Source organism: Bidens hawaiensis, unplaced genomic scaffold, assembly GCF_021521415.1.
Source record: "Bidens hawaiensis isolate Kalapana, Puna unplaced genomic scaffold, B.hawaiensis_p1.1 tig00022014_1, whole genome shotgun sequence".
Taxonomy (NCBI): Eukaryota; Viridiplantae; Streptophyta; class Magnoliopsida; order Asterales; family Asteraceae; genus Bidens; species Bidens hawaiensis.
This window is the reverse complement of record NW_027493416.1, coordinates 257885-277818: the sequence shown is the minus strand read 5'-3', so window position 1 is coordinate 277818 and position 19934 is coordinate 257885. Positions and strand designations below refer to the sequence as shown.

The 19934-nt window shown below is 41.3% G+C and overlaps 1 pseudogene across 1 annotated transcript; it reads left to right on the top strand.

Annotated features, from left to right (window-relative positions):
* Positions 1–395: 395 nt before the first annotated feature.
* On the top strand, positions 396–18282 carry LOC143564545 (serine/threonine-protein kinase STY8-like; annotated as a pseudogene). The gene is made up of 16 exons (XR_013140895.1): positions 396–722; positions 11757–11871; positions 12449–12570; positions 12630–12746; positions 13366–13420; positions 13541–13651; positions 13785–13835; positions 14095–14261; positions 14347–14454; positions 15023–15096; positions 15181–15356; positions 16181–16276; positions 16590–16670; positions 17193–17246; positions 17339–17473; positions 17987–18282. The product of XR_013140895.1 is annotated as a serine/threonine-protein kinase STY8-like (transcript).
* The last annotated feature ends 1652 nt before the right edge of the window (positions 18283–19934 follow it).

The following is a 19934-nucleotide window of genomic DNA, read 5'->3' as shown; positions in this document are numbered from 1 at the left end:
TTAACTAATGATTAAAAAATGCACGGAGCGACAATGTTAATGATTATGTGGACATTATATTTACTCTAACCAACCATATTATGCCACTCGTCGAAAACCAAAAATCTTGCCGAAAGCCAAAATAAATTTCACCGAGTACCTAAAACTTCCGTTAGCTCCGACTATTTAAAAACAAAAATCTCGGCCCGACTGTTTTATGACGCTTAACATATTTTTGCGGGTTAAAACCAGTCAGGGTCAATCAAAAAAGCAGTTGAAAAAGGGCATTTTGGTCATTTACTCTATACAAACAAACAAACACACCATTGTTTCGCAGGCGTTACTCTCCATTGCTATTAAACCCTCGTCTTCTCCTCAATAACCGTTTCATTTCAAACGCATGCGTACGGACGTAACAACCTACCTACCTTCGTATCCATCGTAACCGTTTCATTACCTCACAACTAACTGTATAGATGTAATATGTAATAATAACCGATAACTCACTCACTAACTAGCTAGCTAATGGTGATGCGAGAAGGAGGAGGTGAAGATACCGAGAGCTGTTGCAGTAGCCGAGCGTCGACGGCGGCGGCGGCGGTGGTGGCGAGCCGGAAACGACGGCCGAAGGTGGAGGTGTATCAGGAGGTGCTTCGGAGGCTTAGAGAGGCGAATTGTGAAGAGGCGAGTGTGCCTGGATTTGAAGATGAGTTGTGGTTGCATTTCAGTCGGCTTCCTGTTCGGTAATTTTGATTTTAGCTGATTGAAGCCCTAATTGTTCGTTATTTTGACTAATTTGTTGTGATATTGCGTAGAGGATTAGTATTATTGTGTTTATGTAGAATCATGCATCTTATCAGAGTTAGGTAGTTTCGATTTCAGACATTTGAAGCCCTAATTGTTTGTTGTTTAACGGAAATTGATTAGTTATTAAAGAATTGTGTTTATGTTGGATCATGCATCTCATCTGTTGCATGTAGTAGTATTATTATTTGATGTTCGTGTAAATAATCTGCACATGAGCACTAATTTCAGTTGTCTGAAGCTCTAACTTGTTTGATGTTCAAGTATTTAACTAATTAGTTGTGAAACTTCATGGAAATTGGTTATTTATTAGACGATTGTGTTTATGTTGAATCATGCATCTTCATCCGTTGCGTATCGTAATTGAAGAAACACTAACCGAACCCCGGGCAGATTACTGGTAACCTGGGGGTTAGATAGATGTTTCCCACAAGGGGTTAGACTCTGAGAAGATGGTTCTTCTGATAACCTGCAAAACAGACACCGTGAGCTCGTCACTGAGAAGGGGGGTTCCTCCTTGTGACCACCCTCCGGCGTGAGAATCAGACTAGATTGCTCTTTAAATATAAATGTATATTAAGAGATTGCTAGAGCAGATATCAGGTATAATATGATAATACAAGATCAGATATGATAAGATGAGATGGTCATACCATTTGGGGTATTTATAGCCGAAGGTAGGTTTCCAAGGAGGTATGGCCGGCTGCAACAGTGTTCCTGTTCCACCAACAGTGGCCTACGCACGTGCCCTGCTGGTAGTTGGTGGGTAGGCAGCGGCTGATAGTGACCAGGCCTGCTGTGTACCATTCCTTTTCCACCAACTGCCGGCTACGCACGTGGTATGGCGGTAGTTGGTGAGTAGGCAGCGGCTAATAGTGACACAGTACAGGAGCATGCTGCTCGCCATACTGTGTCAGTAAGCTGTCGTATCTTTAGTCAGATCTTTTTCCCATACCTCGTCAGGTACAGTACAGAAGATCTTCCTGTATCGTACGGACTGGCTTATTTGGGCGGGAGTATTCCCCCTCCCGCCCTTGTGCGGGATAGTCCCCGGCTTCGCTCATTCCTTCAGGTGACACTGAGTGATTGAGAGCTAAGTGCCTTGTGCGTGTAGCCTTGCTGCGCGGGTGGCCTTCCCTGATGGCTTGTATCCGAGGCTGCGGGGACAGGCGGAGTCCTTCACCATCGGGAGGCATTTCCTGCGGGACCAGCTTGCGTACTGCGCGTAAGGACGTCACGTCTCTGAGCATGGTTGGTCCTGCGGATCCAGTTGGTTTCTGCGCAGACGTCCCTCTTCAAGGTGAGTCTTGCGGGTCTAACTGGGCTCTGCTGGGACCTACCTCTTCAAGTCCCCCCAGTCCAATGTTCTTCTCATGAGTGTTTAATAAAGTGAGGTGAACTTTTGGACTTTAAGCAGAGGGTTTTGAAAAGGGTTTTTTAAGGTTTTCCATGGGGATTCTTCCCGCGGAAGTCCTTGTCACTTGCAGAAATTCCCGAGTTTCCTGCTTGGTCTTTGGGTATGATGCGGGTAGGCTGTAACCTCCTCGCAAGTCAGGAGCGTTGAGTCCCACTTGTGTGGATTCTCCGTGAGGTTTTGGTAGTTTTGAACATAGTGATCAATTATGTTAAAACCACCAATTCCATCCTGGAATTTCAAACAACGTAGTTCTCGACGTTCCCGCTACGCGGGGATGTTATTTCCGTTTACGCAAGCATTGCCCAGAAGATCCTTCTTGGTTTCAATTCCCAGCGGAGCGCTAGGTATGTGAAGGGTTTTGCCTTAACACTGTACCTGCGCTCGTCTTACGGTTACTTTACTTCCAAGGTATTCATGGCGTCAATTCCCTGCGGGTGCTAGGTATGTGAAGGGTTTTGCCTTTACACTGTACCCGCACCCGTCTTATAGTTACTTGGTTGCCGAGGAATACTTGGCTTCAATTCCCTGCGGGTGCTAGGTATGTGAAGGGTTTTGCCTTAACACTGTACCCGCAGCCGTCTTACGGTTACTTGTTCGCCAAGGTTTTCTTGGCTTCAATTCCCTGCGGGTGCTAGGTATGTGAAGGGTTTTGCCTTAACACTGTACCCGCAGCCGTCTTACAGTTACTTGTTCGCCAAGGTTTACTTGGCTTCAATTCCCTGCGGGTGCTAGGTATGTGAAGGGTTTTGCCTTAACACTGTACCCGCAGCCGTCTTATGGTTACTTGTTCGCCAAGGTTTACTTGGCTTCAATTCCCTGCGGGTGCTAGGTATGTGAAGGGTTTTGCCTTAACACTGTACCCGCAGCCGTCTTATGGTTACTTGTTTGCCAAGGTAAGGGGTATTTTCCCGCCTACTTTTTGATCTTTTTGAATTTTGAATTTTGAAATTCGAAGAGTTGGTGGAAAGAAGAACAGTCCAAAACTCTGAAACGTCGTGCGACGGTTTCTTCTGACTGTGTCAGATCGTGCAGGAAGTTATGGTGACGTGACAGTACATGGTCATTCCAGACGCTTTTACAGGCGCGTGGGCGCGATTTTTCGGGCGCGTGGCCGCGAAATTAATGGTACGCGTCCTGTCAACAGCTGTTGCCAGCTTGCTTTTTGCCACGTGTCATAGTTTCATTGCACCTTCGTTTTCTCTCTCTTCCGCATTAATTTCATCGCATTAATTGCGATTAGTATATAAAGGGGAAGAGGGTTCTTTGTAATCCACACTTTCACTCTTCTCTTCATCTTTTAAGCGATTTCCGGCGAATACTCCCCTTTTCAGGCAAGCATTCTCCCGAAATCGTTTTCTTCTTTCCTTCACAAGATGTCTCGTGATGTTGAATCCACAACCGATGACAAGAGTACTGCTGGCGAGTGCCAGTGTGCTCTGCCCGGCGATCTGTACAGGTATGTTGTCCGGAAGTTCATGCTCGAGTCCCTCGAGCCTGAGTTTCCTAAACCCCATCAGACCGTGTACGATGCCCCCAGAGGCAAGATCGGGGTTTATGCTGCATTCTTTGTCTATGGGAATCTTAGGTTCCCATTGACAAAGTTTGTTTACCGTGTCCTTGAGAGGCATGGTGTTCATTTGACCGAGTTGCACCCCATGGCGATCGCCAAGATTCGCCATTTTGAGTGGGTGTGCCGGATACTGGGCGTTGAGCCCTATGTTGACCGCCTGATGACCTTCTATACTTGGAGGTGCATCCAGGGGTGGTACACGTTGACAACCCGGATTAAGGGTTTAAAGATCTGTGCGACCGAGCGCAGTCTTCGCGCGTGGAAGAGGGAATTTTTCTTCATTTCCGCCCGTGCCATCCCCATTGCCATGAAATTCAAGAACGGGCAGGCACTTCCCAGCCTTCACGCCTCCAGCTACCAGGAGGCGGAATGGTTTGCCAAGATATCTCGGGTCCAATCTCCGGTTTACCGGTTTGCTGAGTCCGGGATGGTGATGCTGGGGATGAGCCGGGTGTGGAAGGAGGCTGATGCGCGCAAGATTCCAATCGTCCTCGAATACGGTTCGAACTCTGTTCCTTACGGTATGCCTTTTTCCCTTTTGTTGATTATGAATTTCTTCTAACTTCTTTCTTGTTTATTTCAGAGGGGAACGACTTGCAGTCGCTCCTAAACCCGCGGGAGACTGACGGTCCCGCTCGGATGGGTACTCGCGCTTTGGACGAGAACGAGTTGCCCATCCTGGAACAAACGGCGGATCGGTTTGTGGAGGTCTATCCGCTAGGCCATGAGATCCTTAGCGCCCGTCGGCCAGGTAAGGCGCTATTCGACCCTCTACCCCTCAATGCTGAAACCTCTGCTGGAATTCCTCTAATCGTATGTTCTGATGAGGAATCCGCAGATGGTCCTCCGTTGGTGCGGAAGAAGAAGGCTGCCGGTGGGAAGGGAAAGGAGAAGGTGGCCTCCACTGCCGATCCGGTGCCTCTGTCTGACTCGGAGGCTGGGAGCGAAGAGGTGGCGGGGAATCCCGGTGTTGAAAAGACCACTGCTCCGGAAGTTGCGGCAGTCACCTCCGGAGAGCCCAAGAAGACGACGGTGACCGGCGCAAAGAGGCCGGCTCCATCGGGTCCGTCCCCGCCTCTCCGTACCTTTAGGCTCAAGAAAACCCGTAAGTACAACTTTCCTTTAGCTTTTATCTTCATAGTTTAATATCGTTTTAACACTTGTCTTCTTTACGCAGGCGTGGATGTTGACGCATTCCAGGGTGCATCTCAGAGTAGTACTTCTCCGCCAATGACGGTAGGCTTGGTCAGCCTACCTGAGGCGACGACCCAGGCGCCTGCGCCTGCTTCCGCTGGTCCAGTTGCTCACTCCTTTGAGCCGACTGTTCCAGCTGAGATGACGTCACCGCCGGTTGTGAGTGCGATTTTTACAGCATCCTTCACCGAGCCGGCGGTAACTTTTGCTGCGGATACCGCGGCGGCGACCGCGGCGGCTGCTACCATGCCCCCGCCATCGGCAACAACGGCCGATCCATCAGGTACGCATGGGACTTCTCGCCGATCTCTGCTACCTTCCCATCTGCCTGACCTCTTGGATGGATTTCCTTTGGGTTCAGGTGATGGGTTCGGCGGCTATCGGCCTATCATTGACCCTACAGGTGCGTAGGGTTCTTTTGGCCCATTTTATATATATATATATATTCTTTATCATCTTTTCCTAACTGCTTTGTGTTTTTTGCAGTGTCGGATTCCAATGAAGTGTATGTTCCGCGCTGGAACATTCGCCGAGGAACAACCCTTCGCACCCCTGTGGAGTGCGTGGAGTGGGCTCGTCACGCTGCTCCCATGGGTGCGTTGGGGGAAGCCATGGCTAGCTACCAGGAGGGTAGGCTTAGCAATGAGCTTCGGGTTCTCCTGGCCCGGATGCAGCCGCACGTCGAGCTGCTTTGTCGTGAAAACGACAAGTTGAAAGCAGCTCGTGCTAAAGAAGTGGCTTAGGCGCGGACTGTCCGGGAGGAGAACCAAAGGCTTTCCGCCGTAGCTGCGGAAAAGGAGAAGGCCTTCAAGGCCCTCGAGGTTGAAGTTCAGGCTCGACTTGAGGCCCGTTCCAAGGCTGCCCAAGCTGTTAATGAACAGCTTCGGCTGGCTAAGGAAACTGCGAGGAACGCAACCGAGAGGGCCACCAAGGCTGAAGCTGTTGCTGAGCCTCTGCGCGTGGAGAATGAAGAACTTAAAGCCAAATTAGAGGCTCTCCAGCAGGCTCATGATGCCTTGGCGATGGAGGATGCTAAGAAGCTTCAAGAAATCTTGGACCAGAGGGGGGTGCTTGACCATACCGAGCGTAAGCTAAAGGGCGTCGAAGAGGCTGCGGCTAAAGAAGTGTTGCTTGCCAACCTCAACAAGAATGAAGCCGAACGCGCCCGTAACGAAGCTCAAGCTGCCCTCAAAGAGGCTCTGGTTGCCAAGGAATGGCTTCTTCGAGAAGCGTTGTCTCCGGTAAGTAAAACTTCATGTCTTCACGCTTTTCCTTATAAATAGAAAAGGTTCTGACACTTGTATTTTTCTTTGTAGGTTGTGCATCAGGTCTTCTCAGAGACATCTTACGACGATGCTATGAGCGCAGCCCTCAACGCTTCTCACGAGGATGGGGAAAAGGTCGGCTTCCTGCTTGGTCTAGGGTTCGTTGAGAAAGGCGTCCCGCCATCCAACTTCCCTTTGTACATTGTTGATACTGAAGCCATATATGACCAAGCAGTAAATCAATACGCCGCCTTCCCGCATCCGGTGGTGGAGAAGGTAAACGAAGTTGCTGCTGCTGATGATGGGCTAGCTATCCTCAAAGCTTTCCTTGAACTGCCACGCTCTACTGATGGGGCTAGTCCAAGTGGAAGTGGCCCTGAAGCCTGATCCTGAAGATCCCTTCCCGCTGCTAGGATAGATTTAGCTTGTATAGATTTCTTTTCTTGTAGGCGGGTAGTTACCCGGCCATTCTTGTAATGAATACTTATGAAATATAAATCTTTGTGCGGGTAAGACCGCTACTTTCGTTGGGTTCCTTGCTTTGTAAACGTTGTATGACTTGCATACTTTAGTTTAAATTAGCAATTTTCCAAGTGTTTAGGATAAGTTAACCTTTGAACGTGGTAGATAGGTGAAGTTTTGCTTCCTCTTCCGTGATTGTGCGGGTAGGACCGTCACTTGCACGTAGTAGGATGGCTAAACTTTACCATCTGACCTGCGTGTAGGTTTTCCTCATCTTTTGAGGATAAGTTAACCTTTGAACGTGGTAGATGTGAAGTTTTGCTTCCTCTTCCGTGATTGTGCGGGTAGGACCGTCACTTGCACGTAGTAGGATGGCTAAACTTTACCATCTGACCTGCGTGTAGGTTTTCCTCATCTTCTGAGGATAAGTTAACCTTTGAACGTGGTAGATGTGAAGTTTTGCTTCCTCTTCCGTGATTGTGCGGGTAGGACCGTCACTTGCACGTAGTAGGATGGCTAAACTTTACCATCTGACCTGCGTGTAGGTTTTCCTCATCTTTTGAGGATAAGTTAACCTTTGAACGTGGTAGATGTGAAGTTTTGCTTCCTCTTCCGTGATTGTGCGGGTAGGACCGTCACTTGCACGTAGTAGGAAGCAAAACTTTACCATCTGACCTGCGTGTAGGTTTTCCTTATCCTTTGTTAGAAATTCTGTTTTGAACCGTTCGACGCGCGGTTGTCAATGGGTTAGTGTTCAGTTCCCTTTTTCATGATTCATGCGGATAGACCGGCACTTTCATTTAATGGGACTGAACTTTTCCCCTTCGACTGACCCGCGTGAAGGTTTGTCGTTTTTTGGGTTTATGCGGGTTTTGCCGCCTTCCCCACGCAACGACTTTCCACGTATTCATGCGGTGAAAACCGGCATATTCGTGTTGAATAACTTAACCGTTCGACGCGCGGTTGTCGATAGGTTAGTGTTCAGTTCCCTTTTTCATGATTCATGCGGATAGACCGGCACTTTCATTTAATGGGAGGACTGAACTTTTCCCATTCGACTGACCTGCGTGAAGGTTTGTCGTTTATTGGGTTTATGCGGGTTTTGCCGCCTTCCCCACGCAACGACTTTCCACGTATTTATGCGGTGAAAACCGGCATATCCGTGTTGATAGTTCATAAAAATGTGAAATCATCAGCGTCAATGTTTTAAGGAGAATCGTTTCCATTAGAAGTGGCTCTTGGCATTTTCTTTACAAATTGGAATTGATTTACATGCAAACTGTGTAAATGAGCTCCCTTCCATGTTGTTGGGATGGGAGTGCCATCGAGCCGATACGCACCTGGTTCGGGATCTCGTTCTTTACGCAGCATGTAGTCTCCATATTGAAGCTGGAATTTTATTCGTGTTTTCCCCAGCTGGGGTTCTACACGCATCAGCCTGCTCAGCGTTCATTGCGCCACGAGGTGCGCGAGCGTCCCATCTCTGACGAATGCCTCGACCATGTCCTTCACGTCTATGCATTCTTCGGTGTTGTGGCCTTTTGTCCTGTGAAATTCACAGTATTTGTTCCGATCAGCATTGTGGCGATGTCGGATTATTTGAGGCTTTGGCCATGGGAGCTCCTCGGTGGCGAATATCTCGGTGACGCTTTTAGTGAGCGGTGTCCATCTGGAGTTCTTATTTGACTGTACGTTATCCCTTCCGCCTAACCTATGCTGCAAGCCGGATGAGGTGTCAAAGTTTACCCTTGACTGCCAAATGCCTAGCTTTCGCTTTTTGTTTAATCGGGCGGTGAGAACGTTGTCTTCTCTTGTTTTCTGGGTGTAGAGGTTTGTGCTCTGTGGGAGATCTCTACCCAGTTGCCTCTCCGTTTCCGCAAAGCGTTTAGCTGCTGTCATGATGGCATCCCATGTGGATGGCATGCCATCTTTACCCGTTAAGGTGCGGATGAGCTCTGGGTCGTTCGCAGCCCTGAATAAAGGCAGCGCGAACAAGATCTTCGCTAATGTTACCCAGACTTAGCTTCTTCGAGTTGAAGCGAGTGATGAAGTCCAGCAAAGATTCATCTTTTTCTCGAGTGCACTTGAGGATTGTCCATTGCTCCTCGGTATACTTTCTTTGCTGGCTGAAGTGTTGGCTAAACTTCTGTTGGAAGTCAGCCCAGTCGTAGATGTGGTTGACCGGTAGACGGTCGAACCATGCTCTAGCAGCCCCGACCAGTGTCATTTGGAACATGTAACACCATGTAGGTTCCGTCCAACTACTGACGGTTGCTCCCGCTATGAATCTGTTCAAATGATCATCGGGGTCAGATATACCGTCATATGTGCCTATGCTTGACATTTGTTTGGCACTTTTTGGGGCGATTGCTTCCGCAATGTCCCTTGCAAATTTGGACGTTCCCGCATTTGCAACGTTTGGTCTGAACGTTTTGGAGAAGTCTCGTGGACTTCCACCTGTGCTTTTTGGTTTGAAGGCTTGTCCAAAATGCCTTTTCGGTTGGGAGTCCGTTTCCTTACACTTCCCTTTTGCCCTATGGCGAGGGTTCGTGTCGGAGTCGGATTCCTCCGAGTCATCCTCTAAGTATTCGAATTCGTCGGCCTGTTGTACGGAACGCAAGCGTTCGTCCAACTCAGCCTGGAATTCCTTTTGTCGTGCCTCCGCCCATGCCTTAACTTCATCGAGAGTTTGGCGGGGGAGTCTTTGTTTCTCAAACTGGGTATCAGTGAATCCCAGCGAGCGATTGTTTACTGCACTTGCCCCAGCTTGGGTAACTGGGGTAGTGTTCGTAAAATTTACTTCACTTGCCCCGGCTTGGGTAGCCGGGGTAGTGTTTGTAAATACTGTGTTGCCGGTATTCCCCCCAGTAACTGGGGTTGTGGTTACCGGAATTTCTTTAACCATCTTTGTAGAAAGTTTGAAAAAACTGGAGAAGAATAAAGTTCTAGCTTTATGCACGGATGGCGCCAATGAAGAAACACTAACCGAACCCCGGGCAGATTACTGGTAACCTGGGGGTTAGATAGATGTTTCCCACAAGGGGTTAGACCCTGAGAAGATGGTTCTTCTGATAACCTGCAAAACAGACACCGTGAGCTCGTCACTGAGAAGGGGGGGTTCCTCCTTGTGACCACCCTCTGGCGTGAGAATCAGACTAGATTGCTCTTTAAATATAAATGTATATTAAGAGATTGCTAGAGCAGATATCAGGTATAATATGATAATACAAGATTAGATATGATAAGATGAGATGGTCATACCATTTGGGGTATTTATAGCCGAAGGTAGGTTTCCAAGGAGGTATGGCCGGCTGCAACAGTGTTCCTGTTCCACCAACAGTGGCCTACGCACGTGCCCTGCTGGTAGTTGGTGGGTAGGCAGCGGCTGATAGTGACCAGGCCTGCTGTGTACCATTCCTTTTCCACCAACTGCCGGCTACGCACGTGGTATGGCGGTAGTTGGTGAGTAGGCAGCGGCTAATAGTGACACAGTACAGGAGCATGCTGCTCGCCATACTGTGTCAGTAAGCTGTCGTATCTTTAGTCAGATCTTTTTCCCATACCTCGTCAGGTACAGTACAGAAGATCTTCCTGTATCGTACGGACTGGCTTATTTGGGCGGGAGTATTCCCCCTCCCGCCCTTGTGCGGGATAGTCCCCGGCTTCGCTCATTCCTTCAGGTGACACTGAGTGATTGAGAGCTAAGTGCCTTGTGCGTGTAGCCTTGCTGCGCGGGTGGCCTTCCCTGATGGCTTGTATCCGAGGCTGCGGGGACAGGCGGAGTCCTTCACCATCGGGAGGCATTTCCTGCGGGACCAGCTTGCGTACTGCGCGTAAGGACGTCACGTCTCTGAGCATGGTTGGTCCTGCGGATCCAGTTGGTTTCTGCGCAGACGTCCCTCTTCAAGGTGAGTCTTGCGGGTCCAACTGGGCTCTGCTGGGACCTACCTCTTCAGTAATATTATCTGATGTTCGTGTAAATAATGTGTGCATCGTCATCTGAAGCACTAATTATTTGTTATTCCACTAATTCGTTATGATATACTCGATGATTGTGTTTATGTCAACTCATGCATCTTCATCCGTTGTATACTGTAATATCATCTGATGTTCGTGTGAATAATCTGCACACAAAATCTAGTTTTAGCTGTATTATTGTTCGATAATTTCGGTTTCAGTCATCTAAAACCCTAATTGTTTCTTATTCAATTAATTAGTTACAAATTGGTAATTCATGTATACGATTGTTTGTGTTGAATTATACATCTTCATCATTACATATAAATTTAATCTACAAGAAACACTAATTTCAACATGCTATCTGAATTTAAAGAAGTTGTTTTCTTTGGAACAAATTTTTTGATATGTTTCTCTTTTTGGAATCTAACACGTTAAACAAAGTACAAGTTTGAAAAGTAGAATGAGCAATGATTGCTATCTTCTTATTTGGTGCTCCCATCATTTCAGGAAAGATAAATTCTTTGTTTAGGGTGAGCTTTATCATGTGAAACGCTAACCTTTTTCAACTTCTGCTAGAAATGGAAAGTTTTTTGTGTAGAACCTATAACAAATTTGAAATTGAAATAAGCATTTAATAATACTATATATGACCATAGAAATATAATAGTCTATATTTTTTTACTCGAAATAGACGAATTCTTGTTTTCTTATGTTCAATAGTCTTGGATGGTGGCAAACTTGTCTTTTTCAAAAGAATTAAATATGCACAAATTATTGTAGTAGTTGAGGAGAGCTTGCTGTTGGGATCCTAGGTCAAATAAAAGATTCTAAAGTATCTTATACAGTAAAAGTCTTTTGTTTATACTTTATACCCTTTACAAAGCTTTAAGTACTTTATATTTTACAATGGTTAATTCCATGGGATCCAATGACCCTAATTTTCCTTCGTCTGGATTAACTATTAGTTACAACGGCTATACCACAATGAGCTAAAGAAAACTAATAGTTCTCCTATTTCATGGTTTAACTTGGTGCTTGATAGATAAATTACATCATTAATTGTGGTTCTAGGGCCGAATCCACTAATTCATCAATTTCATAGCAGATATGCATTGGATGTGAATGTCGAGAGGGCACATGAAGTCCTTATGCACAAAAACTTATTACGGTTGGCACGTGACCCAAATACTAGACCGGCATTCGAAGCCCGCCTTATTCAGGTATAATGGAATTTTTATATTTACAGCTTGCACCCCTCAGTAAAATGTGAAAGTTAAGAATTTTAGGCTCTTATTGAAACACGACCTTTGTGTTATATCATTGTACTGTTTGTGTTTTGTCTTGATTTGCTTATAAGATGGTTGCATGTTTATTAAGGGGCAATTCATATAGCCCATTCAATGCTTACAAAATGCGATATATGATTCTGGCATATTTCATAGCAGATATATTGTAGGATTCTGGCATACATTGGTTTCTCTCATTTAATCAAACACACATATGGTCACTCACATCCTTGCAACATAGTAGTTATTTATTTTTAATAAACAATTTTGAACACTGTTAAAGCAGTTTTTGAAGCACCACAGACTAAAAAGTAGTGTTCGAAATTTAGACAAATTCAAAATGCGTCTTGAATTCATGAGGTTTGACGTTGAAAATAGAAACCGTATACTTATATCGAATAAATGGAGTATTGGTTTTCTTTAAGGCATGTTATCAAATGTTATAATTGATGGTTTTAAGAATTTTGGTCACTTTGTATTATATTTTGGTCACATGTCAACAATTATGCAGCTTCATTCTGGTGTTGGTGAAAATGGCTTTGACTCTACTTCAAGCTATACAAGGATGAAAGATGCTCAAATTTCTATCCATCCATGCAGGCAGAGACATGATTTTTAATTATTTAAACCTAGGTCTTACTTAAAACACAAAAAGAGTACTTATTTAATACTTTTTTTATTGTGGTTTTCAGCAGTCATCCACCAACTTCATTTGGTTTATCATCGAAACTTGAAATTCCTTTTGAGGCCGGTAAATCAAATCTGCAAGGTGGAGACAAAGATATGAGTGCCAACAAGCACGTATTTCGGTAATATTTCTTGAAGGTTTGATTCCATTTGTGCCTTCAATTCTTTCCATGTGATCGTATAATATATAGTTTATGAGTGGGTTGAATCGGTTCTCTGTCTTATCTCTAACGGGTCAAATAAGAAAATAACTTAAAAGGAAATGTGTCAAACAGGCCACATGCTACACAAATTGTAATTTTAACGGATAAAGTCTCTTAAATCAATTTATTCTAAAAAAATAGATTGTAAGTTAAATAACATAATTTTTGCAATCATATTTCATAATTCACACATTAGTTATTTAATAAAAACTACGGTTGTTTTTGGGCAAAATTCGTTTCACCTATAATGTATAGCTAGTTTCATATCATACTCAAAGAAGTTCATTGTTTCTTTTTAAAACGTAAATTTGAATCCTATAATTGCTGTATTCTCGGATTTATGGCAAGTTAAGAAATAATTGCTCCAGATATGAACTGAACAACTATATACTCTATATACGATTAAAAATTTTGATTTTGCACTCCATCAATGCAGTTTACTTATGCTAATGAAGGAATACTGTATACCATGTTTATAATCTGTTTGTTTATTGGTTTTGTCAATCTGATGATGTAACAAGACTTCAAAATCCTGTAGGCCAATGCACGAAATTACAATTTCAACAAATGATAAGCCTAAACTCCTGTGTAAGGTAATAAATATCAGCTTATTGCTTCCAAATACAACTATATGCCTTTTAAGGCTTTAAGTTCTAACGTATATACATTGAAAATACCAAATTACTCTTATAATTTATGGTTTGAAAATACAGTTGACTTCATTGCTCTCTGAGATTGGCCTAAATATCCAAGAAGCTCATGCGTTTTCAACAACCGATGGCTACTCGTTAGATGTGTTTGTTGTTAATGGCTGGCCATACGAGGTCTTTCACTACTTTTATTTTTCAATTGTAAAAGGTCATTGTATAGAAAGGGTACCTATAAAAAATGTTGGAATATATGCCATAATATTCAAGCTTTCTTGGGCATTGCTAACTTATTTAAATATATTTGTAGGAAACTGAAAAACTGAGAGATTTATTGGCAATGGAAATACCAAGGGTCGAGGTAGTCAACTTGTACCTTTAGGAATTAATGCAAATATTGCACATGTGTATCAAATTTGACACATTTACTTACCTGGCGGTTGATTTGGGTTGTGTTCCATCTCAAACGTGTGGAACTGGTCAAAAAAGTTGAAAGTCAAGATACCGATTTTGGTTGTATTTCATTCAAAGATTTCCATTGTTACTGTACCAAAGTAGATTTGTAATTTCTACGGGTCAACCTGAACCGACCCGTTTCACCAAATATGTCTTCACTACAGGAGATACCCTGGTCAAAGAATCCGCAAGTGTTGCCTTCTAAAGAGACGGAAACAAATAATTTTCAAGAAATTGTTCAGCTGCCTGTGGATGGTGCTGATGTGTGGGAAATTGATGTTAAGCTGTTAAAATTTGAATATAGAACTGGTGGTGGATCATATAGTGATGTGTAAGTTCAAATTTCTTTTTTGTAAGTTACATGCCAGAAGCATGATATATTTTTTTGGTCTAATTTGTTTCTTTTTCTTATACAGGTATAAAGGTACATTCTGCACTCAAGATGTGGCCATCAAAGCTCTGAAGGATGAGTATTTATGTGAAAATGTGCAGAGAGAATTCGCCCAAGAAGTCTATATAATGAGGTTTCTTACATTAATGTTAAGAGCTTAGTTTCTATAGGTATCTTGTTTTCTAAGTGATCGTTAGTTAAGGTTTTGTAATAAGTTATTAGTTTTATTAGGACAAAACATGAGTTAGATAGCAAAATCGACACGCTGGATGACAAGTCAAAACATGTTGGGTTGACGTACTTTTTTGTCTAATTTCTTATAAATAAAATAGTGGATCAGGTCTTATTAAATACTAGTATGATTTTTTAATAAGTTGATTTAGGAAATCTAATGCATTAAAATGCTCTCTAGGCAATTTTTTTACTTGTTTGACCTGTCCGGCTGATTTGGCTCATTTGAGAAAAAGCAAGTATTGATGGAAATGTTTGATACCGTCTTTATGCTGTGACTGCTATAAAGTTAATTGTTATTATTATTATTAATATCAAAATTATTATTCTTAGTATATTAATAGTTGGAATAATTATAATAGATACTGGCTTTGTTTGTATTATAATAATAATTATTATTTTTATTTTAATATATAAATGTTTCCTCAGGTCCATTATCATTATGAATCTTAACTTTCTTCAACTAACAGGAAAATCCGTCACAAAAACGTTGTACAATTTATAGGTGCATGTACAAGACCTCCAAATCTTTGTATTGTTACTGGTAATTCTAAGTAATTCCCTTTTTTTATTAAAGCAGAAATTTCTGGTCCTTTATACATTTACAACATGTTCTTTTATTTTCCAGAATTTATGGCAGGTGGGAGTCTATATGACTTCCTACATAATCAAAGAGGCCATGTTGATGTCCCAACAATAATCAAAATAGCAATTCACATTTCGAAAGGAATAAATTACTTGCATGAAAATAATATAATCCACAGGGATCTTAAGAGTGCCAACCTTTTGATGGATGAAAATGGAGTAAGCAAATTATGTTTACTGTAAATTGCATAATTTCATTGTTTTTTTGTTATCTATGAGGTGGCGATTTTGACCCGTTTGCCCGAAATTGGTTCGATATGGGTTATATTTTGTCTCGATGAACAGGTAAAGTGGGTTCCCTGGTCATCCGGGTGAAAGTCAACAGAAGTGTTTTCAAATGCTTAAAACCTCCTAAATTGTTATTATCAAAAAGGAGCTATTTTATTCAAATGCTTAAAATCTCCTAACAAAGTAGTTTTTATAATAGTATAATTTTGTTGAAGAAATCCTATGCACTTTAGCTGAATTTACACGAGTCCTTGGACTTTGTTTTTGCATGTTAAAATCCTGTAACTTTTAAAACTTAACAATGAAGTCCACACACTTTATTATTAACATAGTATATTTCTGTATAATTAAATCCCTTGACTTTTTTCGGACTTTCATAAAAATGTCCTTTTTGGCATGATTTAGGTCTCAAATTTGTGTTATGTCTGAATCTAGCCAACATCTACAACTCTACAAGGCATTTTTGACCACTTCTCATAATAATCTTATTTAAAACATCAATAATTTATGAATTAGAAAATGGACAAAGTGTTTATTGGTTGACCTTCACCTGACTCTTAACACGAATTATATAGTTAACCGTTCTGACCTGAATCCATTTTGACTCGGCACCCAACTTGCCCGGCCCATCCATATTATCACATGTACACATAGCTATTAAACTAATAGTATTGGGCCCACAAACTCTATTGCATATTGTTCCAAAGATATATGTTAAATTTCGGATTCAGAAGATAATAATGCTTATCTTGCAGATTGTCAAGGTTTCTGATTTTGGTGTTGCTAGAGTGCAAAATAAGTCCGGTATTATGACTGCAGAAACTGGAACTTACCGGTGGATGGCTCCAGAGGTTGGTCTTTTTTTTGTTAAATATTATATAGATTAAAACGTACTTTTTTTTATATTTATTTTAATATCTCGCCCGGTTTCAAACCGTATAATCAATTTTGACTGATTGACGAAAACTGATTATTTGATTTTAAATAATAAGATTTGGCGGAACATGTGAGGAGTAGTTATAAGAAAATTGATTATATAGATAATCTAAAACTACATAAATAATTTAATCAACTGTTTATTTTATTCTGATTCTTTTTGTCCCAACAGTCACTTTAAGAACACACCTTACATGCTCAAAATTATTCTTATTCTTTGGTTCTTAGGTTATTGAACATAGACCTTACAGTCACAAGGCAGATGTCTTCAGTTTTGGAATTGTTGTGTGGGAGCTGTTAACAAAGAAGGTTCGATTACTATCTTATTTTATTTCTTATGGAGGTGATTTGTACCGCACCTCTCTATGTGTACACCAACTTGTAGATTTTGACCACAAACCCTCATGTTAAAAACACCATATTTTCTGGTGTAAGGGTATTATTGTCAAACTGCAAAAAATGGTGGTGTACCCATCACAAAGAGTGGTGCCCCCTATCACCCTATTTAAAGTGTTATGAATGGTAAATGTGATATTATAAGTCTTTAATGATATATATTTTACGAACATCGCATAAGGATATATACGTAAATATGGACTACTTTCAAGTTGATAACCGTGAGTACCACATAATTTACACATGCACTCAGTGCTCGACAAATATAAGAGTGAGGTAGGTGGTTACATTAGAGTTCTCTACTTAAACACGGGTTCTGTAATGAACGTGTCCCTACGAAAATAAACCGTTAAAATATCTGATGCAAATGTGAACAATTTATGTACAAAAACTTACCTTTGTAGTAATATTCTTTGTAACTGGTCGACATGGCAGCTTCCTTATGCCAACTTAACTCCACTTCAGGCAGCAATAGGTGTGGTCCAAAAGGTACATTTTCATGACCTGAATTTTGTTTGTTATTCAAGACTTAAAAATTGAAATCTCGCGTTTATTTCTTAAAATATCAACTTAAATTCCAGGGTTTAAGGCCAGTAATTCCAAAGAATACTCATCCCGGGATTGTGGGACTACTTGAGCGATGTTGGCAGCAAGATCCGTCTTCGAGGCCAGAATTTTCTGAGATAATCACAGCTTTGCTGCATTGTTCTAAGATGGTAAATATCAACCTTTTTGGTGGCAAAGTGGGTGGGAAACGGGTAGACTTTTAACTGGGTTGGAACTCGGAAAGGACTGACCGACACTTTTATAGGGGTATTTACGAGCCAAACCAAGGCCAAGCCTGGCTCGTTTAATTTACAAGAGCTCGAGCTCGGCTCTTTTATTATTTATGAATTGATGTATATACATTTTTAGTTACTTGTTATATATTTTAATTATAATGTTTATATATATCACATACTATAAATTATTTAGTTATTTTTATCATAATTTATATATAATAATTATTATATTAATGCATATTTAATATATTAAATAAAAATTATAAATACTAGTTGAAAATTATTAGTTACAACTCTTTAAAAGGTTTTATGCATTGAAAATTACATTTTGGACTATATACTACCTGTTCCACAAGTTTGACTCCTCTGTCCGTTTGTTTAAAAATTTTAACCCGCCCGATAAAAAATACATTATGTGAATCTTATTTGTTTTTTTTTTTAATATAGGTAGTAGAAGATAAAAGATCTATCAAAAGAAGAAATATTTTGGGAGGTGCCTCTTTGCCAAATGGTGTATGATAACTACATTCCACGTCAGCATGTAAGTTTCTGAGTAACAATACTGTAGGTAACTTTCCGACCCTAGAACTGTCGGTATCAATAATATAACGTGTTAGTTGTAAATACCCGATCATTTCTTGTGAGATTTCTCTATTGTTGTGGAACATGTAACATAAAAAACACAGCCACTTGAACACAGAGCTAATTTGAGTAGCTCTTAATTTGAGAGAGGTTTTTGTGATATTTGTAAAAGTTAGTTGTGTGTAAAGGTGTGAGCAGCAAATAAGGACAAATATTTTGTATTTATAATATACTATCAACGCCCAATGCCTGATTTGGCAAGGATTAACTAGTGGAACACACTCCCTTTATGGGTTAAGGGGCGTTAAAGGTAAAACGGGTTAAAGTGTTATCGGGCTTTAAAACGCTCATGGATTGACAAATGTTGTCCCAAGCAATCCAGTGGTGCCTGTGCTCAACATTGCCGTAACACTTTTCATCTTAGAAATCCCGGTCTTAGGGGATAATGATTTAAGAATTATTTTTTAAATTAAATTGAGAGGGATCATTTCGTAGTGGGATGGGGTGAAATGGAGTAAATTGAGTGATGTGCCATTTGTCTCCAGTGGCGTGAATGTATCCACCTTGGCTTTATCGTTAGGTATGATGGTAACGGTTTATGTAAACATGACATACATGTGAGACAATATCTTATATTCAAAAGATCGTTTTTATACTAAAAAAAATGTGTGGCCTCATCAGGTTGTATAAATTAGCCCATTAGAAGACTCGATGCGATAGGCTCATGCACCTTGACTTGTATAAATGTGTTACAGCATTCATAGCCTGTTCATTATCCATATCCATATAAATACATTAAAAATCACTACAGTTACTCTTTTTTGTTTAATTAATTTATACATAGTTTATGATGTGAACATTGTAATCTCAAATTTTACTTTCACATATAACATTTTCTCTTTTGTTCACTCATAACCACTTATAATTATACCATATAGTTCTGACATATTTATAAGGAATTGGCTGGGAATGCTCTTAGTTGAGTTGGCTCGACCAATTCACCTGTTGGCTCATGTAAAGTAGCTTTATTTTCTTAGTAGTATGATATTTATATAAACTGAAACTGTTAGTTTGTTATTTGAGAATTTTTACAAAAAGGATACATGCTTTTGATAATAAGAAGTTGAAGCGTCGAGGCACAAGCCGAACATGAACCGAGTAGCATGAGCTTAGTTTCTAGCTTGATTCGGAAATATCAAGATGGTAGAGCTTGATTCATGTGACAACCCTACTCTTTTAGCATCTATTGTTGGTAACTGGGAACCGTATTCACAAGGCAATCAATATAGGAGGACCAAATTTGATAAGCTGGTCAAAGTTGGTTAAGCGTTCTAGTTGGATTATAACTAGTCGGTTGAATCCTAATTAACTAGCAATTACTTTGAAGTCCAAGCAAGTTAGTTAGGAAATAAAATAAAATCAGTTGACTAAAAACAGAACGGATCATTCAATTAGATGGGTCAGAAGTTACAGCCAATCCAGCAGCAATAACGGAAGCAGCAGAAATCAGTGGATTCATGATAAGTTCCTCGTACAAAAAAAAATGGTTAATGATACATTCAACCAATGAACTATGACTTAATTATTCCATTGCTACGATTCATCCAGTCGAAGTAACTACGAACTTCGAATTCAAGTAATAACATTATTGAATCATCAAAATTACTTTGATATCTCTTTTTTAGTTTCTCTCGATAAATTATTTGTGAATCCATACAACTTTAGTTTTTTAGAGTTTGAAAGAAGTTTTAGCATAAATTCATATCATAAATACATACATTAGAGAATTTTTTTTGAACGGCCAACGAATCTT